Source organism: Scyliorhinus canicula, chromosome 7 (genome assembly GCF_902713615.1).
Source record: "Scyliorhinus canicula chromosome 7, sScyCan1.1, whole genome shotgun sequence".
In the NCBI taxonomy this organism is placed as follows: domain Eukaryota; kingdom Metazoa; phylum Chordata; class Chondrichthyes; order Carcharhiniformes; family Scyliorhinidae; genus Scyliorhinus; species Scyliorhinus canicula.
In genome coordinates this window covers 38,534,299-38,559,383 of record NC_052152.1, presented here as the reverse complement: position 1 = coordinate 38,559,383, position 25,085 = coordinate 38,534,299, and the positions used below count along the sequence as shown (strand labels likewise).

At 46.2% G+C, this 25,085-nt stretch overlaps 1 long non-coding RNA gene across 2 annotated transcripts in view; it reads right to left on the bottom strand.

The window, feature by feature from the left end:
- Positions 1-25,085, bottom strand: part of LOC119968598 — a 56,539-nt gene that overhangs the window by 7,844 nt on the left and 23,610 nt on the right. For both annotated transcript variants that reach the window (XR_005461147.1, XR_005461148.1), the window contains exon 2: positions 19,921-20,067. This is a non-coding gene — a long non-coding RNA (uncharacterized LOC119968598). The remainder of the gene's footprint in view (positions 1-19,920; positions 20,068-25,085) is intronic.

Below are 25,085 nucleotides of genomic sequence, written 5' to 3'. Positions count from 1 at the left end.
ATGGCGCTGCACAATGCACAATGTGCAATCATCAGCAAACATCCCCGCTTCTAACCTCATAATGAAGCAACTGAAAATTGCTGAGCCCAGGACAAGACCCTTTGTAATTCCTGCAGTGAGGTCAGGGACTGAGAAGACTGACCTCCTGCAAACAAGCCATCTTCTTTTCTGCCAAGTATGACTCCAACCAGTGGAGAGTTTTTCACCAGCTTCCCAGTGACTTTAATTTTGCCTGGGCGCCTTGATGTTACACTCAGTCAAATGCTGCCTTGATGTCAAGGACAGTCTCTCACGCCTCACCTCCTGAGTTCAACTCTGTTGTCCATATTTGACCCAAGGCTGCAATGAGGTCAGGAGCTGAGTGGCCCTGGCAGAACCCAGACTGAGCGTCAGTGAGCAGGTTGTTGCTGCATAAGTGCCGCTTGATAGCACTGTTGAAGACCCCTTCCATCACTTTACTGATGTTCAAGAGTCGACTGATGGGGTGGACATTGGCCGCGTTGAATTTGTCTTGTCTTTTTTTGACAAGATATACCTGGGCTATTTTCCACATTATCGGATAGATGCAGATGTTGTAGCTGTACTGGAACAACTTGGATAGGGGCATAGCAAGTTTTGGAGCGAAAGTCCCCAGTGCTGTACCATTGACAGAATGTTGTCAGGTCTTTTGCTGTATCCTGTGTCTTTTACCGTATCTTGACATTACATTGTGTGAATCAAACTGGCTAAAGATTGGCACCTATGCTGGGGACTTCAGGAGGAGGTAGATATGGATCATCTGCTTGACACTTCTGGTTAAATATGGTTGCAAATGCTTCAGTCTTTTGCACAGATGATAGACTCCCCAATCATGAGAATAGTTGTGGAGCCTCTTCAGCTCCTGTTAGCTGCTTAACTGTCTACCATTATTCACGACTGGACATGATAGGAATGCACAGCTTGGTTGTGATTCATTGGTTGGGGGTTGGTTATTCATGGCTGAACCAGGGATGGGATTGTCTGATCCCGCTGCAGTGAATGGGAGATTTAGCTCAACGCCAAATTCTCTGTCCTCGCTGGCAGTGATCGTGAAGCAGTCTCACAACAGAGAATTCCAGCCGTGCCAGACCCTCACCGCCGCTGCCTGTCATCCATCGTCCGGTGCGATTCCGCTATCTAACTGCTCGTGCGGATTTGCACCCAGCACGATATTGCCGTTCGATCGTACCCGAAGAAATAGAAATGAAAAATGTTAATAAACAATGAGCCAAACCCAGCACGATTTTGACCAAACTAAATGTGGATCTCAGAGACTAATAATGACTTCAATTCAGCGCAGGTAGTTGATGTCGCTCCATTTTAATGTCCTAATGACGTGGCCCACTTAAGAATGTTGAATGTGAAGATAATTAAAACCATGCAATATGTTCTGCATTCCGAACTAACACACGTGAATATTTATTCCAGGGGCTATTAAGGAAATGAATAATCCTCGTGAGATACAAATGAAAAAATATTTGAAAATGGGCGGACATGTAGGACACCCTTCATATGATGAATACCTGCCTGGAGCAAGGCACATATTTATAGTTAGCAAACAGCAGGCAGAGGCACACACAGATACCTCCCCATGGTCATTATACTTGTTTCTCGTGGCTCCAACAGACTCCTGCCAAAGTTATGACAGGCAGGCACAAAATAATTTTTTGGGGTACAATCCAAAATGATTTTCCTTTCAAAACACAGCACCCTAGCACACACAGAAGAAGCGAACACAATCATAATGCTTGAAATAAAGAGCCTTTTCCCAGGAGTAAGAATATTAGCAGCTCCTATTGGTAAGTAGTGCTTGCCCCATGCCAAAATGGAGGGAAATTGACTATTTAATGTCCTTGGCATCAATGCTAGAGATCTGAGGCTCCAACAACGATAAGTATTTTTTAGCAACTTTAGAATAATGAATTCTTCAGGCACTTCACAGAATTACTGTAGAGTAAACCAGGGCTCCAAACCACATAAGGGAATTTTAGGCAAGCTGGGCAAAAGCTTGATCAAACAGGTATAAGCAGGGAAGAGAGGTAAAGAGGGAAAGTGGTTCACAGAGGGGGATTCCAGATTTTAGGGCTCAGGGACCACCTCCAATGATGGAGCAACTCAGCAGATGCTCACTTATTTAGACATAAATGAGTTGTACGGAAGGGTTTTTAAATTAACAATATGCAAACGTGGCAAGAATGTGAAGCATTCACCACCACCTGCCGACAAAGTAAACAAGACAATTAGAATGCCTTCAACTATATCCGGGACCCGACTTCCTCAGGATCACAAAATAAGTAGGTGGCACGGTGGCACTGCCACACAGCTTCAAGGACCCGGGTTCAATTCTGCCCTTGGGTCACTGTCTGGGTGGCGTTTGTACTTTCTTCCCGTCTCTGCGTGGGTTTCCTCCGGGTGCTTCGGTTTCCTCCCACAGTCAGGTTAGGTGGATTGGCCCTGCTAAATTGCTCCTTTATGTCCAAAAGGTTAAGTGGGGTTACGAGGATAGGGTGGAGGCGTGGTCCGAAGTAGAGTGCTCTTTGTGAGGGTCAGTGCAGACTCGATAGGCTGAATGGCCTCCTACTGCATTGTAGTGATTCTATGAAGTCTCTGAAAGTAACAATCCCCACCTACAGATTTCTTGTTGGTGCTTCATGAGGCCGAAAATCGAGGTCAGGTCACCACTATGTAATTGTGAGCAATTTGGTTTACAGCTTTGATCTTTGGCAAATTCATCAAAACGTAATCTTACAGGGCAGCACGGTGGCCAAGTGGTTAGCACAACCGCCTCACGGCTCTGAGGTCCCAGGTTCGATCCCGGCTCTGGGCCACTGTCTGTGTGGAGTTTGCACATTCTCCCCGTGTCTGCGTGGGTTTCGCCCCCACAACCCAAAAATGTGCAGAGTAGGTGGATTGGCCACGCTAAATTGCCCCTTAATTGGAAAAAATAATTGGGTAATCTAAATTTATAAAAAAAAACGTAATCTTAGTACAGAATAGAATATTGAACTGGATGTTGATGCCATCACAATCCATTGGTTCATGGATAAGGCTGACGTTTCATTCCATAATTGATGTCAGATATAGGTGTTCCCAATTACACAAGGCCCCTTTCTCTGCATAATCAATTGTGTAGCTTTTATAGAAGTTACAGTTTCAATTATTTGTCAAATGAGGAAGTAATTTTATTTTTGGGTAGTAATTGTCAAATTTAAAATTGTCATCGAAAATTTGAAAATCGGTGATGTCCGAGCATCTTATTCCTTTAGTCTTAACGATATTGGTCTTGAGTTTTCAGGACGTGCTCTACAGTGGTCCTAGAAGAGGGCAGTTTCGCAGGGACTCTTGAAGCCTTCCACAACTGGCAGGTACCACTGTATATACTGGATACAAGAATAATATTCTGACTTAATTTACAGGAAGTACTTGTTTTATGTTGCTCTGATTTAAGTTGATTTCTATAAAAGTGGTGTTGGTTTCAGGACCTGTTCCCCCAGATTTAAATTCAGATTTTCATCCTTGCATTTCTCACATCATCGCGTTCCGTGTGTCATCGTGCAGCGCGCCAAGCTCCCTTCAGCCAACATCAGGCCCTGTCAGGTCAGCGCCAATTTTGAGGCTATGTCCGGAAGATGTGTCTGTTTTACGATGAAAAAGCTGGTGCCGCCCCCGCGCCGATGCTCCGACCGATGAGGGGATAGCAGCCACGCCACGGAAAACCCCCAGCCTCCACAAAATAAACGGCCGGAGAATTGCCGGGTCCGTGGCTATGCGTGCGCACAGTGACAACCTGCAGCTGTCCCGCCGTACAACATGACGCCAACTGTATGCGGATCTGGCCTGCTAGATAGTGTCCCCCTGGACACCCTCTTGCCACCCCTGGCCGCTCCCTGTCAGTCCCCTCAGCCCTCGACGAAGCCCCCCCCCCCCACCGCCGGTCAGCAGCACGGCTCCCCCCTACACACACAATCTAGTGATTTATTTTATTTTAGTTTCAGCCAAGAATACAGTGCTACACATGTATGGCACAGTATTTCAACTTGCATATTGGGTTTTTTCCAGGCGAGAAATGTCCTGTGGAGCATAAGTCCGGCTTTAACATTGATTCTTATGGGAAACCATGATTCACATAAAGTTGATTCAAGTGGCAATTTTCAGGAATGCGACCACATGTTTATAGTGAGGATTTATTGAAGCGGTTCCCAACCTTTTATATGCCATGACTACACCTCCATACTATACAAAACTTTGGAGGCACACCTATTTTCTCTGTCTTCTTCCCGTACTGGGAGATTCGATTTTAACTTTTCCCTGTCCTCTCTCCTGTTTATTTTTCTCACCTCGTCCTGTCTCTCTCTGGCTTCTCCCATGATTTTTGAGCCCTTTTTGAGTTTTTGCTTTTTGTGCAGATGCATGGGACCTTTGTCTTCAGCTCCATGTCCTGTTGGTCATGCGCCTGGGCCTGACCAACATAAGAAATCTAAACCGTGCATGTGCGACTCTTTCCCAACCGGCACATGCGCAGGGGGCACAGGATTTGTTGGGTCTTGGAGATGCCAACTACAGAGCTGAAGACAGAGGCTTGTTTTAGATGATTTAGACGGGTGGGGGGTGGTCTTCACAGCACACTAATATGTGGCGCACTGGTTGGGCACCACTAACTTATTATCTTAAATTTTCTTTTGTATTTATTTATGATTTGACATTTATTGCTTGCGTCCCTATAAGAAGGGAGGCGGGGGGTGGGTCACTTCCATGATCAGTGGGCACCACAGAGGCATCATCGCCCCCAGGAATAACATTTTGATTTAGTTAGTTATGTTTCCTTTGACTTGTTGTTTTAGTTACAGTATCAGGGACTGTCGCTCCTGTCATTCTTGTTTAATTTATTGATATTTTTGTTCTATTTAATAAAGAGTAAAGTTGGGGGGGAGGCACGTCTATTCAATTGCTTCTGATTGATGACATGACCATCCTATTTACCACCTTAAAAATTAATTGGACTCACAGTTAGCCTCAAGAGGGAGCTGCACATGAGGTTTTCTGGGTCAGTTAGCTTATTTCCTCATTGTGAATCCATTGTGTATGACCTGCGCAAAAGCAATATTTTGTAAAGGGCAATGAAGAGTCCACACTGAGTTGTGTGAGAAAAACAAAACTACTTTGTTTAACTCTTAACTATTAGTAGTTCCCTACTGCGTCTTCTTAAAAGGGGCAGCAGGGTAGCATGGTGGTTAGCATAAATGCTTCACAGCTCCAGGGTCCCAGGTTCGATTCCCGGCTGGGTCACTGTCTGTGTGGAGTCTGTACATCCTCCCCCTGTGTGCGTGGGTTTCCTCCGGGTGCTCCGGTTTCCTCCCACAGTCCAAAGATGTGCAGGTTAGGTGGATTGGCCATGCTAAATTGCCCGTAGTGTCCTAATAATAGTAAGGTTAAGGGGGGGTTGTTGGGTTATGGGTATAGGTGGATACGTGGGTTTGAGTAGGGTGATCATGGCTCGGCACAACATTGAGGGCCGAAGGGCCTGTTCTGTGCTGTACTGTTCTATGTTCTCTAGTAAGTGCCTTACTGGCCGACTCTATTTATACAAGATCAAGTGAACATTGTTCAGGGTCCCCCCTCCCGCCTCCTTATCGGGGGAGCTCAAAATCTGCAACTCCACAGGGTAGACCTGCAAAAGACCTGTCTGGGTTGTGTAGTGATCTTTACATGGGTATGTACAGCAGGGGCTGATGGGAAATGGAAAGATCACTAGGGGGCAGCACTGGCGGGTATAATGGGGGAAGCAAGAGCCCTCAAGGCTCTTTGGCTGATTAGACTGTGAGGAGACCAAAGGCAGAGATTTAGCTCAGGGCTGCTAGCATGGTCAGGCCTAGTTGTAGTGTATAGAAAAGTTGGAACCTTTCTACTAGTACAGTTCTTAAAGTAAGAGCGCACGCAGTTATTTAAGTTGTATTACTCAATAAACTTTATGGAAAACTTCTGGACGACTTGGAGCCTTCTTCCGAAAGCCTTTGTTGTAACCGAATTGAGTAGCACATGTTACCTGCCATACAGGTAATAAAACAGGTTGTAACATAGTGTGAGCCGTTAAGTTGCCCGGAAACCTTTTTGCAAGCTTTAGAAACTGTGGGTCAGTCTCCGGCAGCAGATTGACAAATATCTCAGCTCTTGGGCACAGGCTTCCCAGAAAATCAGCATTCATAGGCCCAAACCTGCAGCTGAACAACAAAAAGGTATATTTCTAAATGATCTGAAGCAGCTTTAACATAATATAGCCTGCGGCACTTCACAGGAGCGTCATTCCACAAAATATGACATTGAGCCACAAATCTAGGTATCTCAGCGGACCAAAGTTTTAATCAGGAAACTAAGTTCTCGGGAGTGTCTAAAAGGAGAAAAGTAATTAAGAGACAGACTGGTTCATGGAGGGAATTCCAAAGCTTGTGATCTATGCAATTGAAGGTGTAGTCATCAAAGGTGGAGCAATTCAGACTGGAATTAGAGAACCGCAGAGATCTCAAAGGGTTGTGGGGCTGGAGGAGACCAACAGAGATAGGGAAGGAGTTGAAAACAAGGATGAAAATCTTAAAATTAAGGCATTGTTTGGCTTGGAGCTACTGTCAGTCAGCGAGCACCAGGGTGATAGATGAACGAGGATGGCATGTGTGAAGCACGGGTGACCTTAAATTTATGGAGGCTAGTGAGAGACCAGCCAGAAGTGCTTTGAAAAAGTCAAGTCCAGAGATAGGCATGAATGAAGATTTCAAAGCAGATGAGCTGAGGCAGGGATGACTGAAGATTCTCTGGCCCTGCGGCGGCATTTCTCGATTCCTAAATGGCCTTCATGGCCATTGCTCCAACACTAGCTCCCGCATGCTTTGTGGAACGACGATGCGATCCAATTTCAAGAGCACCCCGTCGACAACCGGCAGGTCATCGCGGATGTTGTAAAATTGCGGGCATTGGCCGTTGAGCCACCCGTCTGACATTAGGCACATCACCCGCTGCAGAAGTGGATCAGCCACTGTCTCACGGCGAATTTGCATCAGTCATGCATCCGAAGCTAGCAAATGGGAGGCTGCAAGCTGAACTTGAGCATCTATTTGGCAAATAAAGCCGTCATGATCACACGGAGTTGTGATCGACCTTGAGAGGGCATCGGCAACGGCAAGGTCCGTACCAGGGGTATAGATCAGTTGAAAGTCGTACCTGCGCAGCTTAAGTAGGATACGCTGGAGGCAAGGCGTCATGTCATTCAGGACCTTTTTGGTAATATTTACAAGGGGGCAGTGGTCGGTTTCAACCGTGAACTGCAGAAGTCCATAGACGTAGTCGTGGAACTTCACGACTCCAGTGAGAAGGCCGAGACACTCTTTCTCAATTTGCGCATAGCGCTGCTGTGTGGGAGTCATTGCCAGTGACGCATACGCAACGGGGGCCCATGACGAAGCCTCGTCACATTGCAGGAGCACGGCACCAATCCCAGACTGACTGGCATCGGTAGAGATTTTGGTCTCTTTGGTCGGGTCAAAAAAAGCCAACACTGGGGCCGTGGAAAGCTTGACCTTCGGCTCCTGCCATTCACGCTCGTGAGCAGGGAGCCATTGGAAATCTGTGGTTTCGCGAATCAGGTCTCTGAGGGCCGTGGTGTGTGAGGCAAGATTCGGAATGAACTTCCGAGGAAATTCACCATTCCCAGGAACTGGAGGACCGCTTTCTTGTCCTCGGGCTTCTTCATGGACGTGATTGCTGCAATCTTGTCCTCGTCCGGACGCACCCCCAGGTGGGAGGAGATGTGATCCCCCAGAAACTTTCGACTGGCCGAAGGAGCATTTGGCCCTATTGAGGCGGAGGCCGTGTTCGTGGATGCGCCTAAAAACATGCTTAAGGTGGGCAATGTGTTCCTGCGGGGTGGTTGACCAGATAATAATGTCGTCGACATATTCCCGGACGCCGTCGATCCCCTCCATCATCTGCTCCATGATCCAGTGGAAAACTTTGGATGCAGAAATGATGCCGAATGGCATCCGGTTGTAGCAGAACCTGCCAAAGGGTGTGTTGAACGTACACAGCTTCCTGCTTGACTCATCTAGCTGGATCTGCCAGAAACCCTTCGAGGCATCCAGTTTTGAGAATAGTTTGGTGTGGGCCATCTTGGATGTGAGCTCCTCATGTTTCGGAATCAGGTTGTGCTCCCGCGTGATATTCTGATTCAGGTCTTCAGGATCAATACAGATCCGCAGCTCGCCGGACGGCTTCTTGACGCAGACCATGGAGCTTAGCCAGTCTGTGGGTTCTGTGACCCTAGAAATGACTCCTTGGTCCTGGAGGTCCTGGAGCTGTTGCTTGAGGCGGTCCCTGAGGGGCGCAGGGACTCTGCGAGGTGTGTGAACGACAGGCGTGGCGTTGGGCTTCAGTAAGATTTTATACGTGTACGGGAGCGTGCCCATGCCTTTGAAAACATCATGGTATTGCTGGATGATGGAGTCAAGTTGCGCCCCGCATGTGCGAGGCTATCCAGCATAGTGCGCACCTGCGCGAACCGGTTGGTGACATCAGCACGCTCGCTGCGTGTAAGCACGGGACTCCGCGAAAAGCGCGCAAAATGGCCGCCGTCGTTCGGATCCAGAGCCTGAAAGATTGAATCATTTGGACCCGTTCTGCCTCGCAAGGGGCTTGCCGCGCCGTTTCAGCGGCCTGGATGCAGGAGTAGCGCGTGGAGGCATGTTCATGCAGTACACAGGTCTCAATGGCCATGGAGAGAGTGAGCTGCTTTACTTTTAGTAGCTGCTGGAGCAGGGGCTCAGATTGAACACCAAAAACAATCTGGTCACAGAGCATGGAGTCAGAGGTGGACCCGTAGTTGCAGAACTGCGCAAGGATGCGGAGGTGGGTAATAAAGGATTGGAATGACTCGTCCTTACCCTGAATTCGCTGCTGAAACATGTATCTCTCGAAGCTCTCGTTGACCTCGACCGCGCAGTTGCTGTTGAACTTCAGAATTGTGGTCTTGAACTTCGATTTGTCCTCCCCCTCATCGAAGGTGAGTGAGTTGTAAATGTGCAGAGCGTGGTCACCGGCTGTGAAGAGGAAGAGAGCAATCTTCTGTGCGTCCGAGGCAGCTTCCAGGTCCCTGGCTTCGAGGTACCGCTGGAAGCGCTGTTTGAAAAGTTTCCAGTTCGAGCCCAGATTCCCTGCAATGCGGAGAGGCGGAGGCGGGCGAACGGAGTCCATTCTGTAGGATGGCGCGAGACTGGTGGAAGGCAGATCCCTGAAAGGTAGGTCTCAGAAGTGCGAGCATCCCTCAACTCCTGGTACTATGAAGTGTTGGCTAGTGTAGACTTGAGAGAAAAACAGACATTTCCAACACTGATGAAGGTTCAACTCAATTTTATTAACTATTTCTAACTAACATACGACGACTGAGGGTCTAAACGATGCTAACTTAAACTAGAGACCTAAGCCTTGTCTGAACCAGTTGATTCTCTCAGCACGTGTTGTGACTCTGTGCTGGGCTGGATGAATTCTTGTTACACTCAGAGGCAGCACCCAGAATGAACGGGAACCGTGGTGCCCTCTGCCTTTATAGTGTGTGTATTCTAACTGGTGATTGGCTGCGGTGTTTGTACATGTTGATTTCTCCCTGTGTGTGCCCATCAGTGTGTGTCTGCACCATGATATACTGGTGTATATTATGACAATGACATCGTGGGATGAGACAGCGATGGAAATCTTAGCGGTACGTATATGTGGTTGGAAGGTCATCTCTAAGATGAACAGATTGGTTTAGTCTTGGACTATTGCCAGAGTGACGGATGGAATCAATAGTTAAGATACCTCACAAAATTGTATTTCTGATATAAATCTCATTGCACATTAATTCTATAGTTCACATTAATGCAATAAAATGTTGTCCCTTGTCTGCATAAACCATCATGTTTATTGGTGCAGGGGTCAGCTATGTGATCAGTAAAGTGACAGTGCCGCAAAGCTTACTAGGATCTGAGCATTTATGCTATTATCCCCTGCTTGAAACTAATTTAAATTTTCCTCTTGCAAAAGGCAAAAAGCAATAAACTTTCGGACCTAGATTTTCCTCCAGTTTCCTGCCTAACCTTGGAAGCACTTGGCAATGAGGCATTAGCCTCCCCACCTCAACCTTAATCTTCCTCCTCTGTCCCTAGCGGATTGACTGCTGCTTCCCCACTCTTGCATGTATATGGCAGGGAGATGGACTATCGCAATCTGCCTCCACATTCCAATTCCACTGGTGCCCCGAAAGAACCTGCCAGTCGTTACTATGGCAGCAGCATAAGACACCGTACTGTCATTTTGGAGGGCATTTCTCTTTCTCGATCGCCCTTAAGCCCCTGACATTATGTTTGACCTCTATTCTTCGGTCCTATCTTACCCCATTATCCTGGGTTTCACCTCTATTTCGTGCGAGAGCCGTGACCCCATTGCAACAGCATCTGAATCCTCCCGGTTGGTCGTGGGATCCCCCTCCCTCCCACCCCATTACTCGCTGACAGGAATTTTATCAGCAATCTTGTGGGTATTAACAATCCTAACTTGGGAAAATTAGCTGGAGACGAGGCAGCAAGTGAAAGTCTTGGGCCCACCTTGCTGGGGGAGGGGGAAAGAAAATCCACTTCTGGGCAAGGGAGGGTCGAAGAAAGTTTTTATTAAAGTTTAGAATCTGAACAGATGTTTCCCTGAGTTGCACAACTTCACCACAGAACTAAAGCCAGAGACAGATCTTCTGGAACCACATTCTTTTTCATGCGCAATTTAAAAAATGATGTATTTTTTCCCCCAGAAAATAGAAAGACTGCTTTAGATGTTTATTGCAGAGCTTTCTTTACTGGGCGACATCCAGTTTGTGTGCTATTGGATTCACTTCATAAAACAGACTAATCTGATTGAAAGTATTTTAAAAAGGTTGTAGTGGCACGCAAGCTGGCAGCTTGATGGCTCCTGTGCTCAAAGAGATTGGGGAATTCCAGAGTTCCTCACAGGCCGCAGGAATACTTGACAAGAATACAAACTGAGATATCACTCATTCACTTAAAAACAAGTATTGAAAAAATATTTTTAGTCACGAGAGGAGGCTTGAAATTGCACCAGTTTGCTTTTGGCATTGGAGGTGTCAGTTAATTCTAACTTCACCTAAGTATGGAATGACAGCTCAATTCTTTCTTATTTACAGACTTAGGACAAACCGTTCCACCACACGTACGAGAAACTGTGTGGTTTTACGCTGAGATCATCTGGAACTACGTACTACTCTGGGGTAGATATATTTTGCGATATGGCTAAAGACGTTTGAGGATGTTAGGCTCATGGGAGAAGATTTTCTCGGTGTGCATGGTAAACGTAAAGGAAAAATATCGGTGAGGTGTCCAGAGCTACATTGCACAACACCCTTCTAAACATTAGGAACAGGAAGTTGTAGAAATTTGACTGGGATCATTTTTGGGCCCAGGCGCAAATGGTGTGCATGCCCAGACTAAGAATCTCACAGCCAGACATTAAATTAGACCTTTTCACTAACCTCTAATACACCTCTAATACACAAGCTGCCATTACTCCCACAGCCATCTAGTGCGGTATGGATCACTAATGACAAGCCATTTACCTCACTGGCAGACGCCCAAACGTAAATTCTGTGATGAAATTTGAAGGAGGTTTTAAAGTAAAAAGCAAATCACTGCGGATGCTGGAATCTGAAACAAAAACGAAAAGTGCTGGACAATCTCAGCAGGTCTGACAGCATCTCTGGAGAGAGAAGGGAGCTAACACTTCGAGTCTGGATGGCTTTGACAAAAAATCATCCAGTCATGAAATGTTAGCTCCGACCTCTGGCAACAGATGCTGTCAGACCTGCTGAGATTGTCCAGCATTTTCTGCTTTTGGAGCAGGTTCTGGTGGGTTTGACAGTCGGGACAAATTCGGAGGGAACTCTTGTGCTTTCCTATAAATCCCCGGGAAGGTTTCATCTATGACTAAACATGTATTTCTTTAGTTAGTGACGGAAGCAAGTATTTAAGAATGCCGAGTAGACCAAGCCCAATATCTGCCCAACTCATCGCAAACAAATGTTGCCGTGAGATCATTCAACAGGCCATTAGGGACCTAATAAACATATGTCAGGAATTTAGCAGTTGTTCTAGACAGCTGTCTGGGGCACGTAGAAGTTGGGCCAATGAAGTTAGCAGCGGGCCAAACATCATCATGGGTTGACATAGGTCACACCATTGCTAAATCAGCCAGTGTTGTGCCGCTAAGATAAAAAAATGAGTGCAGCATGTTTCACTGTCCACCCCAAAGTCAGGAAATGGGTTTTGTTCACAATCGGGCAAGAATAGAACATAGAACATAGAACAGTGCAGCACAGAACAGGCCCTTCGGCCCTCAATGTTGTGCCGAGCCATGATCACCCTACTCAAACCCACGTATCCACCCTATACCCGTAACCCAACAACCCCCCCCCTTAACCTTACTTTTATTAGGACACTACGGGCAATTTAGCATGGCCAATCCACCTAACCCGCACATCTTTGGACTGTGGGAGGAAACCGGAGCACCCGGAGGAAACCCACGCACACAGGGGGAGGACGTGCAGACTCCACACAGACAGTGACCCAGCCGGGAATCGAACCTGGGACCCTGGAGCTGTGAAGCATTTATGCTAACCACCATGCTACCCTGCTGCCCCTAGTTTAGGAAAATTGTGCCGATTTTCTCATTCTGGATAATACTGAATAAAGGTCTTTTCTTTGGTACGTTACTTAAAAATTTGATATTATAACAATTTTGCTGAGGAAAAGAGAGGCACTGGAACTTGACATTTTAGCTACTTAGGAGGCTTATGACTCATTCTGATGTTCATGTACAGCATTAAGAAAAGACTCATGCCAATGTACCAGACACATGTCCGCCCACCATTAGCAACGTGTTAACAGTCAGAAACATGTTTAGCGTCCAGCTTCAAATGAGAGCTATCTCATTCCAGTTGATTATCATAAACTTCTCTTTCTCTCTGACAGAAAGGAAAACAGAATTAAAGAATGCGAGTATTCCCTGGACGTGGGCCCAACATGAGTTGGTTCAATCATGCAGTTCCTTAATTGACATCACATGTAGTTTGTGAATTCTGGATGACATGGCATGTGCCCATGAAAATGGTGTTAAATTGACAATATGCAACAATTGTGTTATAAAAATGCACCGAATGCTTTGAAGGTTACGGTGCTGCTGTTATTTGCTTTTGATTTACTGAATCTGAGTCTTTATGGTAGTTAACTTCCAATGTGACTCACCCTCATCGCAAGCTACTTACAGAACTGAATTTCTATTCCTCCTTCCCGTTTATCAAAACACCAGAGAAAAGCTCATTTTTATTTTCAGCCACAGGCAATGGGATTCAGTTTATTGCATGGTGAATATGATCGGCGTGATTCATTTCTTTCAGGTTGATGGATGGGAGATGAAGAAAGAGTTTCAGTCATTACAGGAGCTGACACTCTTGCCTCTGATGCAACACTTAGAGAATCTGCAAATTTTTATACTGCCTCCAAAGTTGGAAGGTTTGTCAGCGCTAAACCTTTCACTAATTTTCCCGGTTTGTATGTCTGGTGGACATAATCTTTATCATTGTCACAAGTAGGCTTACACTGCAATGATGTTACTGTGAAAATCATGTCTCTTGCAATGACCTGGAAAAGTCCTGCCACATAGAAGCAGAAGCAGGGATCAAGAATTACCTCAGGGGTACTCCTGATCAACTAATGTGACTTTGGGGGAAGATTAGCAGAAACCCCCATTTGTCTCTCTCTCTATCCGGAGTTTTCACAGATCCTCTACTAATTCCGCGGCTGCTGATTAGGAGACAATGCAAGGACATCCCAGGGACGAATTGTGGAATGATGACAACTACTAAAGGCGGACCTGTTTGTGCTCTTTGTTGTCAAGAGGGGGTGTGGGGGGGTGGGGGGGGGGGGGGGGGGGGGAGGGGGCAGGGGGAGTAAGAATAAAAGGGAAAGCAGCCTGTGGGAAGTAGAGGGTGGGATAAATGAAATGACAGAGTGGGATAGAAAGCAAGGCGATTGGTAATCATTGGAGTAAATAATGAACAGTTCTGTCAGAAAGCTAAAACATGAATAACAAGTTTCAAACTGCCACACACAAAATAACAAAATGGAGGACAGAGTCCATGGATTGAAATTGTTGAACTCAATGTGGGGTCCAGAAGGCTGTAAAATGCCTATTGGGAAGATGAGGTGTTCTTCCTTGAGCTTGGATTGAGCTTCATTGGAAGGAGTGTTTGGGTCCTTGGATGATGAAGAGAGAGGAGATGGAATGGCAGATGTTACATCTCCTGCAATTGCATGGAAAGGTTCCATGGGAAGGGCATTACCCTCCCCTCCCCTACTCTGTCAGCACTCTGAAGGGAATGTTCACTCCACAACACCCTGGTCCACTCCCCAATCAACCCAACCCTTCACCTCTATCCCAACACAAGCTCAGAATGCAGCCTCTTCTACACTGGGGAGATCAAATGCACGCGGACAACTGCTCTGTGGAACACATGCGACAAGTTTCTGTTCTCTCAATAGCATCATAGGATCTGGTTGCACCACTATAAAGAATCTCAATATAAACATCCTCAGGCAGAACATTTCTGCGGGGGAGAACCAGCATTGGATTGGATTGGATTTGTTTATTGTCACGTGTACGGAGGCACTGTGAAAAGTATTTTTCTGCGAACAGCTCAACAGATCATTAAGTACATGAAAAGAAAAGGAAATAAAAGAAAATACATAATAGGGCAACACAAGGTACACAATGTAACAATAAACACCGGCATCGGGTGAAGCATACAGGGGTGTCGTGTTAATGAGGTCAGCCCATAAGAGGGTCGTTTAGGAGTCTGGTAACAACGGGAAAGAAGCTGATTTTCTGTTTGTGCGCATTCTCAGACTTCTGTATCTCCTGCTCGATGGAAGAAGTTGGAAGAGTGAGAGAGCGAGTAAGCCGGGTGGGAGGGGTCTTTGATTATGCTGCCCGCTTTCCCCAGGTAGCGGGAGGTGTAAATGGAGTCAATGGGTGGGAGGCAGATTTGTGTGATGGGCTGGGCAGTGTTCACGACTCTCTGAGGTTTCTTGCAGCTTTGGGCCGAGCAGTTGCCATACCAGGCTGTGATGCAGCCAGATAGGATGCTTTCTATGGTGCATCTGTAAAAGTTGGTACGGGTTAATGTGGACATGCCGAATTTCCTTAGTTTCCTGAGGAAGTATAGGCGCTATTGTGCTTTCTTAGTGGTAGCGTCGAGGTGGGTGGATTAGGACCGATTTTTGGAGATGTGTACCCCTAGGAATTTGAAACTGATAACCATCTCCACCTCGACCCCGTTGTTGCGGACAGGGGTGTGTACAGTACTTTGCTTCCTGAAGTCAATGCCCAGCTCTTTAGTTTTGCTGGCATTGAGGGATAGATTGTTGTCGCTGCATCGCTCCACCAGGTCCTTTATCTCCCTCCTGTATTCCGACTCATCGTTATTCGAGATCCGGCCCACTATGGTCATATCATCAGCAAACATGTTCATGGAGTTGAACCAAGTTTTGCCATACAGTTGTGTGTGTACAGGGAGTATAGTAGGGAGTATGCAGCCTTGCAGGGCCCCGGTATTGAGGACTATTGTGGAGTGGGTGTTGTTGTTCATTCTTACTTTCTGATTGTGGTCTGCAGGTCAGAAAGTCGAGGATCTAGTTGCAAGTGAGGAGCCAAGTCCTAGGTTTTGGAGCTTTGATATGAGCTTGGCTGGGATTATGGTGTTGAAGGCGGAGCTGTAGTCAATAAATAGGAGTCTGATGTCGGAGTCCTTGTTGTCAAGATGCTCGAGGGATGAGTGTAGGGCCAGGGAGATGGTGTCTGCTGTGCATGGATTAGGTGCTCAAGTCTTTGAGTGGGAGTTGAACACAAAGGTATCTGATTTAGAGATTATCGACTGCTGCCAACAGAGCCATGCTGACAGATGCCTTATGTTTTTTTTAAAACATTTAGATGAGCACTTGAAACAGCATACAAGGCGATGGACCAAGTGGTGGGAAATAGGATTAGAATATATAGGTGTTTGGTGGCCGGCACAGACACGATGGGCTGAAGGGCTTCTTTCTGTGCTATAAAACTCTATGGCTCTATACGTCCACAAGCATAAGCCAGGCTTGCAGTTGTTTGCCATGTTAATTCACCACCTTGTTCTCATGCGCACATCTCTGTCCTCGGCCTGCTGCAGTGTAAAAGTGAAGCTCAACACAAGCTTTAGGGACAGCACCCTTAACTTCTGATGACCCATTTCACAGCCTTCTACTCTCAACATTGAGTTCACCAACTTCAGGTCATGAAGTCAGTCTCCTCTTTGATTCTTGTTTATGTGCCTCGACTGGTTTGAGAATGATATTTACAGCTGGCATTTACACTCATGCTGGACCGATGCTTTGTTCCTTTGCTACACCCATTATCACTTCCTTCTCTGTTTGTTCCATGACAGCTTTGTCATTTAATCTCTCCCGCCCTCTACCCTATCCCGGACCTTGCCTTGTTGTTCTTCCTTCACTCTGCTCCCACCCCCCCCCCCCCCCCCCCCCCCACCCCTCTCCCACTCTCGGCTACGTAAGACCCATCACACTTCCACCTTCAGATAAAAGCAAATTACCGCAGGTGCTGGAATCTGAAACAAAAACAAAAAGCACTGGACAATCTCAGCAGGTCTGACATTATCTGTGCAGAGAGAATGGAGCTAATGTTTCACATCTGGATGACTCTTGACTGTCAGCAAAATCTGTCATAACCCACAAGCTACTTAGATTTCTCTGGATAACTGAGAGTTAAAATTGAAATGCACTGTATGGCCCAAAAGATTATGAAACAAACATTCCGGGAACTTTCAAAAAGGATCCGGGAAAAGTAGATTTAAAAATTAAACTAACCGGCTTCTCCCACATTACACTCGCTATAAGGACGGACACTAATGAGCAACCCTTGTCCATTGATTGCAACTGAATCCGGTTTTTATAGGTGACATCCAATCTTGGGCAGATTCCCTAAAAGTTTGAAACTTGTCATGGAGCCTGATACCCTACATTAGAGAGACCCACATCAGCTGGCCTGCACAGTCCCAGAACTCACGGTAGCATGGTGGTTAGCATAAATGCTTCACAGCTCCAGGGTCCCAGGTTCGATTCCCGGCTGGGTCACTGTCTGTGCGGAGTCTGCACATCCTTCCCGTGTGTGCGTGGGTTTCCTCCAGGTGCTCCGGTTTCCTCCCACAGTCCAAAGATGTGCGGGTTAGGTGGATTGGCCAGGCTAAATTGCCCTTAGTGTCCTAAAAAATAAGGTTAATGGGGGTTGTTGGGTTACTGGGATAGGTATACGTGGGCTTGAGTAGGGTGATCATTGCTCGGCACAACATCGAGGGCCGAAGGGCCTGTTCTGTGCTGTACTGTTCTAATTCTAATCACCACCAAATCAAGCTTTACAAATCAGCTATGTTAGGTCACTCATCCAATTTAATGGCACATACCTGTTGAGTGTGAGTGGAATGAGATCTCCCAAAATTTGGACTGGTGACTGTAGGCCCAATTGCAGTAATATTGGTTTTTAAAAATGTTTGAGATCGTTCTATATTTTCGTAACTTTCTGGATTTTTAGTTTTCATTACAACAATCCGCCATCAAGTCCAATGAAGCAGTCTTTCTAAATACAAAAGTAATTCCTCACGGCACCACGGATCCAGGTTTGATCCCGGCCCCGGGTCACTGTCCGTGTACAGTTTGCACATTCTCCCCATTTCTGCGTGGTACTCACCCCCACAGGTGCAGGTTAGGTGTATTGGCCACGCTAAATTGCCCCTTAATTGGAAAAAAATAATTGGGTACTCTTAAATTTTTTTTTTTTTAAATCGTCTCTTTCATTGGATCCTGCACTTCCCACAATTAGTGATGCACTAAAGCAGACTTTTATCTATTTCCACAGTTGTTAAATCCTCGAACAGGTTGCTAGTCTGGCCCCAGAGGTTTATAGCTTGAGGGGCGCCACACCACATTGAGTGTGGCTGACCAGCAGCCTCTCTCACTCTTACCACTAGCCATTGGCGTTTTGGAATGATTTGCAGGTTGACACTCAACCTGTTTGGGCGTGTGATGAACAAACATTCCTTGGCCATCAAGTCCTGGATGGACTCAAACCTGGAGCTTGTGGCCATCAGTTATTAGAACATAGAACATAGAACAGTACAGCACAGAACAGGCCCTTCGGCCCTCGATGTTGTGCCGAGCAATGATCACCCTACTCAAACCCACGTATCCACCCTATACCCGTAACCCAACAACCCCCCCCTTAACCTTACTTTTTAGGACACTAAGGCAATTTAGCATGGCCAATCCACCTAACCCGCACATCTTTGGACTGTGGGAGGAAACCGGAGCACCCGGAGGAAACCCACGCACACACGGGAAGGACGTGCAGACTCCGCACAGACAGTGACCCAGCTGGGAATCGAACCTGGGACCCTGGAGCTGTGAAGCATTTATGCTAACCACCATGCTACCGTGCTGCCCTCAAATTGTGTGCCACAATAAACACAGGGTAATAGAACCTGCAACATTAGCTTGTCCTCTAGTTCATATTCACTTTGTTCAGAACACTGTATTCCGAATCTGCAATCGGATTTGGATTTGATTTATTGTCCTGTGTACCGAGGTACAATGAAAAGTATTGTTCTGCGTATAGTCCAGACAGATCATTCCATACATAAAAAAACATAGGACCTTACATAAATACACAATATAAATACATAGGCACAGACATTGGGTGAAGCATACAGCGTGTAGTACTACTCAGAAGAGAAGATGTGTGAAGAGATCAGTTCAGTCCATTAGAGGATCATTCAGGAGTCTGATAACAGTGGGGAAGCTGTGTTTGTACTTGTTAGTGCGTGTTCTTAGACTTTTGTATCTCCTGTCCGCTGGAAGAAGTTGGAAGAGAGAATAACTGGGGGAGGAGAGGTCGTTGATGGCACTTTCCCAAGGCAGCGGGAGGTGTAGATAGAGTCAATGGATGGGTGGCAGGTTTGTGTGATGGACTGGGCTGTGTTCACGACTCTGTAGTTTCTTATGGTCTTGGGCCGAGCAGTTGCCATACCAGGCTGTGATGCAGCCAGATAGGATGCTTTCTATTGTGCATCTGTAAAAATTAGTAATCACACAGTAATTCTAAAAGGAATGGCTACGCACATTATTTAATGATAGGTGATGTTTAGTTTGCTGAGGATTTTGTTTTTTATTTCAATAATTCTAATGGCTGATTCAATTAAATTACAATGCTGCCAAACACAAGTGCTACACCCAGTTCTAGTTGCCAATATAAAAAGAGAGACAATAAAGCTTTAAAGATAGTAAGGAGAAGGGCCAGAAGATTGAATTCAATTATCAAAGGTGTGTCAGTTATGAAGAAAGCTTAAGGGAGACATGCATTTTCAGCCCCCAAAAAGAAGAGGTGATTATATTGAGATACGTGTGAGTGGAATGAAACAGTCCAATCTGGACCGTGACTTTAATTTGAAAAGAACTTTGGGATTTTTCTACACGCATGAACTAATGTTGACTAAATTGCGTTCTTCATCCCAAACTATTAAGTGATTTTGCGAGTTGCTGTGAATAGCATTTTTGATAGATGTTTCCAACTATTTCAATTTTTTGCAATGAACCTAGAAGCCCTTTGCAGGTTCATTGCAGCAATTTTCATGTGCACAGTGTCTTTACTACAGCATGTTCGTATATATTTATTAATGTAATGACATTAACTTTGTGTTAACTATGATTCTATTGGTGGCACTCTCACCTCTGGGTCTCTGGGTCCAGAGACTTGAGCACAATGCTGAAGAACTGCTGCACTGCCAGAGGTGGTGTTCTGAATGAGATGTTAGCTGATGCCCCATGTATCCTCCCAAGTGGGCATAAAATTGTTCTTTGCTGCTAATTCCAATATCTGCAAGTAGAGATTTCAGGATGAACATGCAGTGATCGATGACTGAAGAAATTGAAAATGAAATGAAATGAAATGAAAGAAATGAAAATCGCTTATTGTCACGAGTAGGCTTCAATGAAGTTACTGTGAAAAGCCCCTAGTCGCCACATTCCGGCGCCTGTTCGGGGAGGCTATTACGGGAATGCTGGCCTGCTTGGTCTGCTTTCAAAGCTAGCGATTTATCCCTGTGCTAAACAGACCCAGGTTAGCCAGCCGCGTCCCAAATGGTTGTACAAGAGCCTCCGCTTGTGTATCGAGTTGCATTTTCATACCACAGGTCCTGCATTTCCAACGCTCTCCCCCCCACCCCCCACCCCGCCCCCACGCCAGTCCAAAGAGGATTTTTCTAATCTGTTCAGTCGAGCCACAGACTCAAGAGGAATCAGAGACAGACTGGGCTGAATTAGTGACAGAGGGTAAAATGAGGGAGGGGCTCACAGGCCAGAGGTCTCAAGGTTTGGACATATCGATTTGCAATTCCCGGGGCAAGAGTTGCACGCACGTTTTGAGGGATGTTACTCAGGTGGACATAAAAGATGCCATGACACTGTTTCAAAGAGAAGCAGGGGAGTCATGCCTGACCAATATTTATCCATCAATCACAAAAACAATCATTATCACATTGCTATACCATCTCCAACTCCCCTCCACATTACATAGTGCATCATATTTCTACCCTGCTTGCTGCCACAATATACACCAGTATATCATGGTGCAGACACTGATGGACATACACCAGGACCAATCAACATGCACAAACACCGCAGCCAATCACCAGTTAGAATACACACACTATAAGGGCAGAGGGCACCACGGTTCCCGCTCTTTCTGGGTGCTGCCTCTCAGTGGAACAAGAACTCATCAAGTCTAGCACAGACTCACACCACGGGCTGAGCAGCGGCGTGCAGAGGTCTGGTGATGCCCGGGGCAAATCTTGATTCTATGCCCCCAAAGACTCAAGTATAAGGCCTAATATACTGAGAAATATTATGAGAAAGGAAAACATTTTGAATATATAAACACAGATGAAACATGAAATAAACGCTTTAAACATAGAACAGTACAGCACAGAACAGGCCCTTCGGCCCTCAATGTTGTGCTGAGCCATGATCACCCTACTCAAACCCACGTATCCACCCTATACCCGTAACCCAACAACCCCCCCCCTTAACCTTACTTTTATTAGGACACTACGGGCAATTTAGCATGGCCAATCCACCTAACCCGCACATCTTTGGACTGTGGGAGGAAACCGGAGCACCCGGAGGAAACCCACGCACACAGGGGGAGGACGTGCAGACTCCACACAGACAGTGACCCAGCCGGGAATCGAACCTGGGACCCTGGAGCTGTGAAGCATTTATGCTAACCACCATGCTACCCTGATTTATTCGATTTTAATATTAATCAATCAAATTTATTAAGTTCTTTTCCCCAAATGATACCTCCTGTCACAAAACACCTGAACTACTTCATTTTTTACATCAGCTGTGAGAAATTCTTTTTCAATGCTTATTAAAGCCAGGTTGGTCAGTCGCTCCTGTGACATAGAAGACCTCAGATATGTTTTTATTAATTTCAGTTTTGAAAATGACCTTTCACAGCTTGCGACTGAAAATGCAATTGTAAGCAGTAATCTGTATGAAACACACAGCGTCGGAAAGACATCCCTCCCATACTGCAGTAAAGACTCCAGAGCATCTTTAGGATCAGGGGGAACTCTAGTCCCTCCAGCTCGAAGGAGCATCACAAAATCAATAATTTCGTCATATAACTGAATTGCAACCACATCATTGTCATAATAATTTGCAAAGTCTGAACATTCCTTTTTTAATTTCTCTCTTTCTTGTTCATCTCCACTGATAATTTTGTGCAATTTATATCATAGACTTGCAAATTAGTGGTATCTGTATTCAAATATTAGCATGTTAAGGAATAAATGTCTCCAATTCCGAGATTAAATGCCATAGCAGTCCTCTGATCATCCAGGCTTCACTCTTACTACATCCCACGTAAATATTTCATTAAATATCACCAAAAAACCTATAAAAAACGTAGTTGCACCCGTTCTAGAGCTATTCACTGACCTCTTTATCTTTGCCATCTCTAAGGTATAGGACGGCTGCCTGAGGTTAAATTGCGCTGTAAGTTAGTCAATTTCCCCTTAGCGCTGGAATTCTAGGGATATTGTTCTCTTCTTCAGTCATTTTGCTTTGCAACACGGTAGCATAGTGGTTAGCATCAATGCTTCACAGCTCCAGGGTCCCAGGTTTGGTTCCCAGCTGGGTCACTGTCTGTGCGGAGTCTGCACGTCCTCCTCGTGTGTGCGTGGGTTTCCTCCGGGTGCTCCGGTTTCCTCCCACAGTCCAAAGATGTGCGGGTTAGGTGGATTGGCCATACTAAATTGCCCGTAGTGTCCTAAAAAGTAAGGTTGAGGGGGAGTTGTTGGGTTACGGGTATAGGGTGGATACGTGAGTTTGAGTAGGGTGATCATTGCTCGGCACAACATCGAGGGCCGAAGGGCCTGCTCTGTGCTGTACTGTTCTAAATCTAAATCAATGGGTGAGATGTTATGTCTCAAAAGTTGCGCCTCCCTCCTCTGCAACCCCCATGGAGAAGGATATGAGCAGAACGTCATGGAAATACTGTTATGACCCTTGTGGAAACAACTACAAACAACCCAACTAAGACCAATATACAAGACTTCACTTTTATATTAGCAATCACACCAAAATCAACGTAAATTAAACATGAATTAACAGGAAAATTGCAATAATATGACCGATAAATTACACATAGCAGATACAAAGACATATCTCACACATTTCGGTCAGCTCATTCAGCACGTATCGCTTTCATTTCAGCCACAATATCCTTCAAAACGTTGAACTTCTTCAAATCAAATTCCATCTTCATTTCTCTAAAGCTTTAGCACCAAGTCTCATCAAACTACTTCACCCAATTTCCACAAATATAATTTTCACAGTCAACACATTTCCAGATCCCTTCTTCTTCACAAAACCCTGGTCATGTGGGGCCTGTTTGTGCACTATGCCAGTGCATAAAGGGTCCCCAAATCCAGATATAAAAGCTCTGTTCAAGATCCGAGCTCCAGCAGCTTGCAGTCAAGTCTCTGAGAATCTCCCCTGCACCCTGCTGACCCTGGGCTTTAAGTATAAAGGGTAAGAGGGCAAAAGTTAAGAGGCCATGATGAATTTTTATAAAATACTGGTTCTGTCCCAAATGGGTGCCCCTGGCCCAAATGTCAAATTCTGGGCACGACAGTTTAAAAGTTGACAGCTACAGAGAGGGTGCAGAGAAGAGTTTTAAAATAGATCAAATAAATAAAATAAATAAATGAATAAATAAAACTCACCCATGGTGGCAATGCCGTCCATTCTGGAAAATTCGCGCCCTTTCTGCTCCCTCTCCAGCCTCTGCAGTGCGCAGGCGCGCTCGGGCCGACCGCGGTGCGCAGGCGCGCTAGGGCCGACCGCGGTGCGCAGGCGCGCTAGGGCCGACCGCGGACCGCGGTGCGCAGGCGCGCTCGGGCCGACCGCGGTGCGCAGGCGCGCTCGGGCCGACCGCGGCGACCGCGGTGCGCAGGCGCGCTCGGGCCGACCGCGGTGCGCAGGCGCGCTCGGGCCGACCGCGGTGCGCAGGCGCGCTCGGGCCGACCGCGGTGCGCAGGCGCGCTCGGGCCGACCGCGGTGCTGCCCCCATCCAGTCGCTGCCCGGGGCCAGCGCCCCGTCGGCCCCCCCCTCTGCACGCCGCTGGGGCTGAGAGAGTCAACTGGTTTGGACAGGCTTAGGTCTCTAGTTTAAACTAGCATCATTTAAACCCGCAGTTCGCATATGTCGATTAGTTAATAGTTAGTTAATAAAATAGAGTTGAACCTTCCTCAGTGTTGGTGGTATATGTTAACCTCGCAAGTCTACACCATCCAACACTTCACTTGGACTCTGAAGAAGAGTCATACAGACTTGAAACGTTAACTCTGCTTCTCTGTCCACAGACACTGCCAGACATGCTGAGTCTATCCAGCATTGTCTGCTTTTATTTCAGATTTCCAGCATCTGCAGTATTTTGCTTTTATTGTCACGCGGCTGTTTGTGGGAGCTTGTTGTGCACACATTGGCAGCCATGTTTCCTGTATTACAATGGTGATCACACCTCGTTGGCTGCAGTGCACTTTGAGGTGTTCTATGGTCATAAAAGGCGTTAAATCAATGCAAGTCTTTCCTTTTGGAAAATCATTGCAGTGCTTTCAGACAGTGTCAAACAAAATGATCTTCGATCATTGGAATCCTTGAGAGATCCTGAGGAGTGTTTCGTTGATCCAGTCTTGACCTCGGCCTCCTCAAGCAACGTGGATGGCGTCTTTATCCTGCATTTCTTCCATAATCCTGGACATTACCCCCTTGTGATTATGTTGTTTATTATTTATTTATTGTTGCTTTTTTCCTGCAAGCGCGTGCGAGATGTGAGCACGAGGGCGAGTGTTGCCTGTTATCCTGTTCTAGCAAAATCACATTATGTCGATTATGTGAAATGTGGTCTGTGCTTTTACACCATTTTGTTATTATGTCTTATTATCCTTGTGATTGTGGGAATGGAGTGCTTTTTTGTGACCCTTTTCTTGTTTATAAAGAAGATGAGTGGAGCCAGGGTGGGTGAAGGGGAGATAATTGGGGTTGGTAGGGTTTGTTTAGTCCTCACTGAGATTGAGGATAGCCCCCCCAGTTCGAGCTAATCCATGCCCGGGTTTTTTGATGTTATTTGAATTGAAGGATCCGTGCCTTTCTCCTTGGATAGCCTGGGCAGATTCTGTATCCTCGGGAGGACTGGGCTCCGTCTGGCTCTTCCTTGATGTTGAGTTTCTACTTTGGGTCTCTCTCTTTATTCATCCTTAGAGCTATTGAAATGAGTAGATTTGGTGCATGCTGGAATGAGGTTGGTTAATCGGTGGTTGGTTTGT